Source organism: Leptonotus elevatus, chromosome 1 (genome assembly GCF_054856555.1).
Source record: "Leptonotus elevatus isolate MCC_2025b chromosome 1, RoL_Lele_1.0, whole genome shotgun sequence".
Lineage (NCBI taxonomy): Eukaryota > Metazoa > Chordata > Actinopteri > Syngnathiformes > Syngnathidae > Leptonotus > Leptonotus elevatus.
Window position 1 is genome coordinate 6,540,167 of NC_141239.1, and position 12,152 is coordinate 6,552,318.

The window sequence follows — 12,152 nt, forward strand, 5'->3', positions numbered from 1 at the left end:
ATACTGTATTTGTGTATTTAAATCAAATAAGTAAATGATGTAGAATAAAGGAAACGGTTGTAAACTACATTATAGTGAATTGCTGTAAAAGTAAATACAGTAACTAATTTATATACAGTAAATACTTGTAAAAACGGCAATAATGTACTGAGATTTTACAAGAATTAGCTGGCAACTTTTTTGCCACTTATTTCTTGTAAATTCTAGAGTCAATTCGTTACAGTGCAGCCAAACTTTTGTTGTAGTTGATTCATAATATCGTTTCAAGAATTTACGGCTAGCTAGCTACATTACAACTATAATTTTAGCATGCATTATTATCAGGGACTTGCGGTCAGAGGCAGGTAGGGGAGGCTCCTTTACCTTACTCCGTCCTGCATGTGAAGAGTAAAATAATAATTATTATTATTATTACATGAAATAGCCTAGCTATGTTATAACTACAATATAAGGATGCACTACTTGCAGTTCATCTGGCTGCCACTTCTCAACCTTCATCATTATCTCATTACCAAAGTCATTTCCACTTTTTTTCACAAAATCCTAATGTATAACCAATGCTGTACATTCCTCAAGTATAATGGGATAAATAACATGTTTTTTTCTTTTATTTCCTTTTCAGCTCCCGGCAGTAATGGTAAAGTCCCACACCTACACTTTGCACATTGTACACCAGAACAGTGAGCTACTAGGGAAGCTCAAACCCTCAAGTGCCATTGCCTCAGAAACATGGAACACACATAAAAAATTATCGGGAACACTGATCCTAACTTATAAAATTATTTACTGATTTTAACACGGATTGGATTGTTACAGTTTACAAACAGACATGCAGTTATGATACACCTCAATTGGAATTAAAAGGACAAATCTAAATGGAGTTTAATTCAGTTTCACAGGGGAGGAATATTTCTTTTACTAATCCGAACGAGCGTCTTATAAACAGTTTGATCAGAATAGCCAAGCTCCGTCCGCTCTGTGCATGCTCTGTCTTGACATTGTTGTATATGCACTTTAAAATGGCAGCATTGGGACTATATAGTGAATGAGCGGTTAGGGGTTAAGGGTGGGCATTCGGACACAGCCCTCGTCTGCGATGGGAGAACTTGTTTTAAAGTACTAGTAGCTTGTTTTCAATCAGTTTTTGAATGTTTCCCTGCTCCAACGCAGTTGATTCCAATCAACAGGATCGTTGTCAGGCGTATGCAGAGCTTGCTGATCATTTATCAGCTGTGTTGGAGAAGGGAAACATCTCAAATCTGCCGGACGCTGGCCCTCGAGAACCGAGTGTGCCCATCCCTGTCTTAGATGAAGCCTGTTGTAGCTGCTGCATAGTATCATACTAATAATTTGAGCCTACAGTGTAAGTATACAGATGCATTATTAGATCCGGGTTCCACAAGCTCATACCCACCTCACAATCTTCCACATGATCTCAAATTCTCAGTAGGTTTCACTTTTTTTCACCTAATGGCTAATTTATCGATAAAGTAATACTGTATATTCATAAATTCAAATGGAATAAATAACTTGTTTTTTCCCTTTTATTTAATTTTCAGCTCCCGTCACCGTCCCAGGTAACCTCCCACACCAACACTTAGCACATTGTACACTAGAGAAAATACTTGCAAGGGAAGCTCAAACATACAAGTGTCCATTTGCCTCCAGTAAAAAAGGCTTAGTGAATGCCTAAGGTCTATTATAAAACCTGTTGTTGTTACTGCATAATGACTAACCAATAGTTTAAGCCTAGTTACGTTATACTGTAAATATAGTGATGGGATGGATTATTAGCAGTTCATCTGGCTGCTACCAGCTAATATCCACCTCATAACCTTTGTCATTATCTCATAACCTAAGTCGTTAGCACATTGTACACCAGAAAATGATCTATTGTACATGGGAAGCTCAAACACTTAAGTACTCAACTGCATCCAGCCAAAGTTCTGTTTCAGTTGATTCATAATAACTTTTTGTTGGTTTTGTTTTATTCATTTTTTCCTATCGAACACATTATTACAGGTTACATCGATCACATCATATCATTTGTAACAATGACATACGAAAGAAGGGCTGACGGGTAGAAGCCATGGCTTATTAGTAACCCGTCCCCATCGATTCTTGCTCTACGCACGAATAAGTGGTTAAGAAAATGGATGGATGATTTTACTACGACATACTGTATTTGTGTATTTAAATCAAATAAGTAAATGATGTAGAATAAAGGAAACGGTTGTAAACTACATTATAGTGAATTGCTGTAAAAGTAAATACAGTCCCCAGCCAAAAGACTTTAATTATTGTCTCTCTCAATGTCTTAGATGAAGCCTGTTGTAGCTGTTGCATAATTTACTAATAGTTTAAGCCTAGTTACGTTATTACTACAGTAGATGCATTACTCGCAGTTCATGACACGACGTGGCAGATTTAGGACTCAGACGCAGAGATAGGAGTTTGAGGCCAAGGCAGATATTTATTAAACAAAAACAGCCAATATCCACCTCATAACCTTTGTCATTATCTTATAACCAAAGACATTTTCACTTGTTTTCACCTAATGTATAGATAAACAAAGTAATGCTGTACATTCCTTTAGTATAATGAAATAAATAACATGCTTTTCTCTTTTGTTTAATTTTCAGCTACTAACGCCCCAGGTAACCTCCCACACCTCTTTGCACATTGCGCACCAGAATAATGATTTGCAAGGGAAGCTAAACACACCCATTTGCCTCCAGTAATAAGTTGTTTGCGAATGCCTAAAGGTCTAATGTGAAATCTGATGTAGTCTAACCATTAATTGGAGCCTAGGCTAGCTATATGTTATAACTACGGTGAACAGATTGATTATTAGCAGTTCTTCTGGCTGCCACTAACTAATATCTACCTCACAACCGTTGTCATTATCTCATAACCTAAGTCGTTAGCACATTGTACACCAGAAAATGATCTATTGTACATGGGAAGCTCAAACATTAAGTACTCAACTGCATCCAACCAAAGGAGTCAGAATTTTCCAAATAACTGTTTCAGTTGATTCATAATATATTTTTGTTTGTTTTGTTTTATTCATTTTTTCCTTTCGAACACATTATTACAGGTTACATCGATCACATCATACCATTTGTAACAATGACATACGAAAGAAGGGCTGACGGGTAGAAGCCATGGCTTATTAGTAACCCGTCCCCATCGATTCTTGCTCTACGCACGAATAAGTGGTTAAGAAAATGGATGGATGATTTTACTACGACATACTGTATTTGTGTATTTAAATCAAATAAGTAAATGATGTAGAATAAAGGAAACGGTTGTAAACTACATTATAGTGAATTGCTGTAAAAGTAAATACAGTAACTAATTTATATACAGTAAATACTTGTAAAAAAGGCAATAATGTACTGAGATTTTACAAGAATTAGCTGGCAACTTTTTTGCCACTTATTTCTTGTAAATTCTAGAGTCAATTCGTTACAGTGCAGCCAAACTTTTGTTGTAGTTGATTCATAATATCGTTTCAAGAATTTACGGCTAGCTAGCTACATTACAACTATAATTTTAGCATGCATTATTATCAGGGACTTGCGGTCAGAGGCAGGTAGGGGAGGCTCCTTTACCTTACTCCGTCCTGCATGTGAAGAGTAAAATAATAATTATTATTATTATTACATGAAATAGCCTAGCTATGTTATAACTACAATATAAGGATGCACTACTTGCAGTTCATCTGGCTGCCACTTCTCAACCTTCATCATTATCTCATTACCAAAGTCATTTCCACTTTTTTTCACAAAATCCTAATGTATAACCAATGCTGTACATTCCTCAAGTATAATGGGATAAATAACATGTTTTTTTCTTTTATTTCCTTTTCAGCTCCCGGCAGTAATGGTAAAGTCCCACACCTACACTTTGCACATTGTACACCAGAACAGTGAGCTACTAGGGAAGCTCAAACCCTCAAGTGCCATTGCCTCAGAAACATGGAACACACATAAAAAATTATCGGGAACACTGATCCTAACTTATAAAATTATTTACTGATTTTAACACGGATTGGATTGTTACAGTTTACAAACAGACATGCAGTTATGATACACCTCAATTGGAATTAAAAGGACAAATCTAAATGGAGTTTAATTCAGTTTCACAGGGGAGGAATATTTCTTTTACTAATCCGAACGAGCGTCTTATAAACAGTTTGATCAGAATAGCCAAGCTCCGTCCGCTCTGTGCATGCTCTGTCTTGACATTGTTGTATATGCACTTTAAAATGGCAGCATTGGGACTATATAGTGAATGAGCGGTTAGGGGTTAAGGGTGGGCATTCGGACACAGCCCTCGTCTGCGATGGGAGAACTTGTTTTAAAGTACTAGTAGCTTGTTTTCAATCAGTTTTTGAATGTTTCCCTGCTCCAACGCAGTTGATTCCAATCAACAGGATCGTTGTCAGGCGTATGCAGAGCTTGCTGATCATTTATCAGCTGTGTTGGAGAAGGGAAACATCTCAAATCTGCCGGACGCTGGCCCTCGAGAACCGAGTGTGCCCATCCCTGTCTTAGATGAAGCCTGTTGTAGCTGCTGCATAGTATCATACTAATAATTTGAGCCTACAGTGTAAGTATACAGATGCATTATTAGATCCGGGTTCCACAAGCTCATACCCACCTCACAATCTTCCACATGATCTCAAATTCTCAGTAGGTTTCACTTTTTTTCACCTAATGGCTAATTTATCGATAAAGTAATACTGTATATTCATAAATTCAAATGGAATAAATAACTTGTTTTTTCCCTTTTATTTAATTTTCAGCTCCCGTCACCGTCCCAGGTAACCTCCCACACCAACACTTAGCACATTGTACACTAGAGAAAATACTTGCAAGGGAAGCTCAAACATACAAGTGTCCATTTGCCTCCAGTAAAAAAGGCTTAGTGAATGCCTAAGGTCTATTATAAAACCTGTTGTTGTTACTGCATAATGACTAACCAATAGTTTAAGCCTAGTTACGTTATACTGTAAATATAGTGATGGGATGGATTATTAGCAGTTCATCTGGCTGCCACCAGCTAATATCCACCTCATAACCTTTGTCATTATCTCATAACCTAAGTCGTTAGCACATTGTACACCAGAAAATGATCTATTGTACATGGGAAGCTCAAACACTTAAGTACTCAACTGCATCCAGCCAAAGTTCTGTTTCAGTTGATTCATAATAACTTTTTGTTGGTTTTGTTTTATTCATTTTTTCCTATCGAACACATTATTACAGGTTACATCGATCACATCATATCATTTGTAACAATGACATACGAAAGAAGGGCTGACGGGTAGAAGCCATGGCTTATTAGTAACCCGTCCCCATCGATTCTTGCTCTACGCACGAATAAGTGGTTAAGAAAATGGATGGATGATTTTACTACGACATACTGTATTTGTGTATTTAAATCAAATAAGTAAATGATGTAGAATAAAGGAAACGGTTGTAAACTACATTATAGTGAATTGCTGTAAAAGTAAATACAGTCCCCAGCCAAAAGACTTTAATTATTGTCTCTCTCAATGTCTTAGATGAAGCCTGTTGTAGCTGTTGCATAATTTACTAATAGTTTAAGCCTAGTTACGTTATTACTACAGTAGATGCATTACTCGCAGTTCATGACACGACGTGGCAGATTTAGGACTCAGACGCAGAGATAGGAGTTTGAGGCCAAGGCAGATATTTATTAAACAAAAACAGCCAATATCCACCTCATAACCTTTGTCATTATCTTATAACCAAAGACATTTTCACTTGTTTTCACCTAATGTATAGATAAACAAAGTAATGCTGTACATTCCTTTAGTATAATGAAATAAATAACATGCTTTTCTCTTTTGTTTAATTTTCAGCTACTAACGCCCCAGGTAACCTCCCACACCTCTTTGCACATTGCGCACCAGAATAATGATTTGCAAGGGAAGCTAAACACACCCATTTGCCTCCAGTAATAAGTTGTTTGCGAATGCCTAAAGGTCTAATGTGAAATCTGATGTAGTCTAACCATTAATTGGAGCCTAGGCTAGCTATATGTTATAACTACGGTGAACAGATTGATTATTAGCAGTTCTTCTGGCTGCCACTAACTAATATCTACCTCACAACCGTTGTCATTATCTCATAACCTAAGTCGTTAGCACATTGTACACCAGAAAATGATCTATTGTACATGGGAAGCTCAAACATTAAGTACTCAACTGCATCCAACCAAAGGAGTCAGAATTTTCCAAATAACTGTTTCAGTTGATTCATAATATATTTTTGTTTGTTTTGTTTTATTCATTTTTTCCTTTCGAACACATTATTACAGGTTACATCGATCACATCATACCATTTGTAACAATGACATACGAAAGAAGGGCTGACGGGTAGAAGCCATGGCTTATTAGTAACCCGTCCCCATCGATTCTTGCTCTACGCACGAATAAGTGGTTAAGAAAATGGATGGATGATTTTACTACGACATACTGTATTTGTGTATTTAAATCAAATAAGTAAATGATGTAGAATAAAGGAAACGGTTGTAAACTACATTATAGTGAATTGCTGTAAAAGTAAATACAGTAACTAATTTATATACAGTAAATACTTGTAAAAAAGGCAATAATGTACTGAGATTTTACAAGAATTAGCTGGCAACTTTTTTGCCACTTATTTCTTGTAAATTCTAGAGTCAATTCGTTACAGTGCAGCCAAACTTTTGTTGTAGTTGATTCATAATATCGTTTCAAGAATTTACGGCTAGCTAGCTACATTACAACTATAATTTTAGCATGCATTATTATCAGGGACTTGCGGTCAGAGGCAGGTAGGGGAGGCTCCTTTACCTTACTCCGTCCTGCATGTGAAGAGTAAAATAATAATTATTATTATTATTACATGAAATAGCCTAGCTATGTTATAACTACAATATAAGGATGCACTACTTGCAGTTCATCTGGCTGCCACTTCTCAACCTTCATCATTATCTCATTACCAAAGTCATTTCCACTTTTTTTCACAAAATCCTAATGTATAACCAATGCTGTACATTCCTCAAGTATAATGGGATAAATAACATGTTTTTTTCTTTTATTTCCTTTTCAGCTCCCGGCAGTAATGGTAAAGTCCCACACCTACACTTTGCACATTGTACACCAGAACAGTGAGCTACTAGGGAAGCTCAAACCCTCAAGTGCCATTGCCTCAGAAACATGGAACACACATAAAAAATTATCGGGAACACTGATCCTAACTTATAAAATTATTTACTGATTTTAACACGGATTGGATTGTTACAGTTTACAAACAGACATGCAGTTATGATACACCTCAATTGGAATTAAAAGGACAAATCTAAATGGAGTTTAATTCAGTTTCACAGGGGAGGAATATTTCTTTTACTAATCCGAACGAGCGTCTTATAAACAGTTTGATCAGAATAGCCAAGCTCCGTCCGCTCTGTGCATGCTCTGTCTTGACATTGTTGTATATGCACTTTAAAATGGCAGCATTGGGACTATATAGTGAATGAGCGGTTAGGGGTTAAGGGTGGGCATTCGGACACAGCCCTCGTCTGCGATGGGAGAACTTGTTTTAAAGTACTAGTAGCTTGTTTTCAATCAGTTTTTGAATGTTTCCCTGCTCCAACGCAGTTGATTCCAATCAACAGGATCGTTGTCAGGCGTATGCAGAGCTTGCTGATCATTTATCAGCTGTGTTGGAGAAGGGAAACATCTCAAATCTGCCGGACGCTGGCCCTCGAGAACCGAGTGTGCCCATCCCTGTCTTAGATGAAGCCTGTTGTAGCTGCTGCATAGTATCATACTAATAATTTGAGCCTACAGTGTAAGTATACAGATGCATTATTAGATCCGGGTTCCACAAGCTCATACCCACCTCACAATCTTCCACATGATCTCAAATTCTCAGTAGGTTTCACTTTTTTTCACCTAATGGCTAATTTATCGATAAAGTAATACTGTATATTCATAAATTCAAATGGAATAAATAACTTGTTTTTTCCCTTTTATTTAATTTTCAGCTCCCGTCACCGTCCCAGGTAACCTCCCACACCAACACTTAGCACATTGTACACTAGAGAAAATACTTGCAAGGGAAGCTCAAACATACAAGTGTCCATTTGCCTCCAGTAAAAAAGGCTTAGTGAATGCCTAAGGTCTATTATAAAACCTGTTGTTGTTACTGCATAATGACTAACCAATAGTTTAAGCCTAGTTACGTTATACTGTAAATATAGTGATGGGATGGATTATTAGCAGTTCATCTGGCTGCCACCAGCTAATATCCACCTCATAACCTTTGTCATTATCTCATAACCTAAGTCGTTAGCACATTGTACACCAGAAAATGATCTATTGTACATGGGAAGCTCAAACACTTAAGTACTCAACTGCATCCAGCCAAAGTTCTGTTTCAGTTGATTCATAATAACTTTTTGTTGGTTTTGTTTTATTCATTTTTTCCTATCGAACACATTATTACAGGTTACATCGATCACATCATATCATTTGTAACAATGACATACGAAAGAAGGGCTGACGGGTAGAAGCCATGGCTTATTAGTAACCCGTCCCCATCGATTCTTGCTCTACGCACGAATAAGTGGTTAAGAAAATGGATGGATGATTTTACTACGACATACTGTATTTGTGTATTTAAATCAAATAAGTAAATGATGTAGAATAAAGGAAACGGTTGTAAACTACATTATAGTGAATTGCTGTAAAAGTAAATACAGTCCCCAGCCAAAAGACTTTAATTATTGTCTCTCTCAATGTCTTAGATGAAGCCTGTTGTAGCTGTTGCATAATTTACTAATAGTTTAAGCCTAGTTACGTTATTACTACAGTAGATGCATTACTCGCAGTTCATGACACGACGTGGCAGATTTAGGACTCAGACGCAGAGATAGGAGTTTGAGGCCAAGGCAGATATTTATTAAACAAAAACAGCCAATATCCACCTCATAACCTTTGTCATTATCTTATAACCAAAGACATTTTCACTTGTTTTCACCTAATGTATAGATAAACAAAGTAATGCTGTACATTCCTTTAGTATAATGAAATAAATAACATGCTTTTCTCTTTTGTTTAATTTTCAGCTACTAACGCCCCAGGTAACCTCCCACACCTCTTTGCACATTGCGCACCAGAATAATGATTTGCAAGGGAAGCTAAACACACCCATTTGCCTCCAGTAATAAGTTGTTTGCGAATGCCTAAAGGTCTAATGTGAAATCTGATGTAGTCTAACCATTAATTGGAGCCTAGGCTAGCTATATGTTATAACTACGGTGAACAGATTGATTATTAGCAGTTCTTCTGGCTGCCACTAACTAATATCTACCTCACAACCGTTGTCATTATCTCATAACCTAAGTCGTTAGCACATTGTACACCAGAAAATGATCTATTGTACATGGGAAGCTCAAACATTAAGTACTCAACTGCATCCAACCAAAGGAGTCAGAATTTTCCAAATAACTGTTTCAGTTGATTCATAATATATTTTTGTTTGTTTTGTTTTATTCATTTTTTCCTTTCGAACACATTATTACAGGTTACATCGATCACATCATACCATTTGTAACAATGACATACGAAAGAAGGGCTGACGGGTAGAAGCCATGGCTTATTAGTAACCCGTCCCCATCGATTCTTGCTCTATGCACGAATAAGTGGTTAAGAAAATGGATGGATGATTTTACTACGACATACTGTATTTGTGTATTTAAATCAAATAAGTAAATGATGTAGAATAAAGGAAACGGTTGTAAACTACATTATAGTGAATTGCTGTAAAAGTAAATACAGTAACTAATTTATATACAGTAAATACTTGTAAAAAAGGCAATAATGTACTGAGATTTTACAAGAATTAGCTGGCAACTTTTTTGCCACTTATTTCTTGTAAATTCTAGAGTCAATTCGTTACAGTGCAGCCAAACTTTTGTTGTAGTTGATTCATAATATCGTTTCAAGAATTTACGGCTAGCTAGCTACATTACAACTATAATTTTAGCATGCATTATTATCAGGGACTTGCGGTCAGAGGCAGGTAGGGGAGGCTCCTTTACCTTACTCCGTCCTGCATGTGAAGAGTAAAATAATAATTATTATTATTATTACATGAAATAGCCTAGCTATGTTATAACTACAATATAAGGATGCACTACTTGCAGTTCATCTGGCTGCCACTTCTCAACCTTCATCATTATCTCATTACCAAAGTCATTTCCACTTTTTTTCACAAAATCCTAATGTATAACCAATGCTGTACATTCCTCAAGTATAATGGGATAAATAACATGTTTTTTTCTTTTATTTCCTTTTCAGCTCCCGGCAGTAATGGTAAAGTCCCACACCTACACTTTGCACATTGTACACCAGAACAGTGAGCTACTAGGGAAGCTCAAACCCTCAAGTGCCATTGCCTCAGAAACATGGAACACACATAAAAAATTATCGGGAACACTGATCCTAACTTATAAAATTATTTACTGATTTTAACACGGATTGGATTGTTACAGTTTACAAACAGACATGCAGTTATGATACACCTCAATTGGAATTAAAAGGACAAATCTAAATGGAGTTTAATTCAGTTTCACAGGGGAGGAATATTTCTTTTACTAATCCGAACGAGCGTCTTATAAACAGTTTGATCAGAATAGCCAAGCTCCGTCCGCTCTGTGCATGCTCTGTCTTGACATTGTTGTATATGCACTTTAAAATGGCAGCATTGGGACTATATAGTGAATGAGCGGTTAGGGGTTAAGGGTGGGCATTCGGACACAGCCCTCGTCTGCGATGGGAGAACTTGTTTTAAAGTACTAGTAGCTTGTTTTCAATCAGTTTTTGAATGTTTCCCTGCTCCAACGCAGTTGATTCCAATCAACAGGATCGTTGTCAGGCGTATGCAGAGCTTGCTGATCATTTATCAGCTGTGTTGGAGAAGGGAAACATCTCAAATCTGCCGGACGCTGGCCCTCGAGAACCGAGTGTGCCCATCCCTGTCTTAGATGAAGCCTGTTGTAGCTGCTGCATAGTATCATACTAATAATTTGAGCCTACAGTGTAAGTATACAGATGCATTATTAGATCCGGGTTCCACAAGCTCATACCCACCTCACAATCTTCCACATGATCTCAAATTCTCAGTAGGTTTCACTTTTTTTCACCTAATGGCTAATTTATCGATAAAGTAATACTGTATATTCATAAATTCAAATGGAATAAATAACTTGTTTTTTCCCTTTTATTTAATTTTCAGCTCCCGTCACCGTCCCAGGTAACCTCCCACACCAACACTTAGCACATTGTACACTAGAGAAAATACTTGCAAGGGAAGCTCAAACATACAAGTGTCCATTTGCCTCCAGTAAAAAAGGCTTAGTGAATGCCTAAGGTCTATTATAAAACCTGTTGTTGTTACTGCATAATGACTAACCAATAGTTTAAGCCTAGTTACGTTATACTGTAAATATAGTGATGCGATGGATTACTAGCAGTTCATCTGGCTGCCACCAGCTAATATCCACCTCATAACCTTTGTCATTATCTCATAACCTAAGTCGTTAGCACATTGTACACCAGACAATGATCTATTGTACATGGGAAGCTCAAACACTTAAGTACTCAACTGCATCCAGCCAAAGTTCTGTTTCAGTTGATTCATAATAACTTTTTGTTTGTTTTGTTTTATTCATTTTTTCCTTTCGAACACATTATTACAGGTTACATCGATCACATCATATCATTTGTAACAATGACATACGAAAGAAGGGCTGACGGGTAGAAGCCATGGCTTATTAGTAACCCGTCCCCATCGATTCTTGCTCTACGCACGAATAAGTGGTTAAGAAAATGGATGGATGATTTTACTACGACATGCTGTATTTGTGTATTTAAATCAAATAAGTAAATGATGTAGAATAAAGGAAACGGTTGTAAACTACATTATAGTGAATTGCTGTAAAAGTAAATACAGTAACTAATTTATATACAGTAAATACTTGTAAAAAAGGCAATAATGTACTGAGATTTTACAAGAATTAGCTGGCAACTTTTTTGCCACTTATTTCTTGTAAATTCTAGAGTCAAT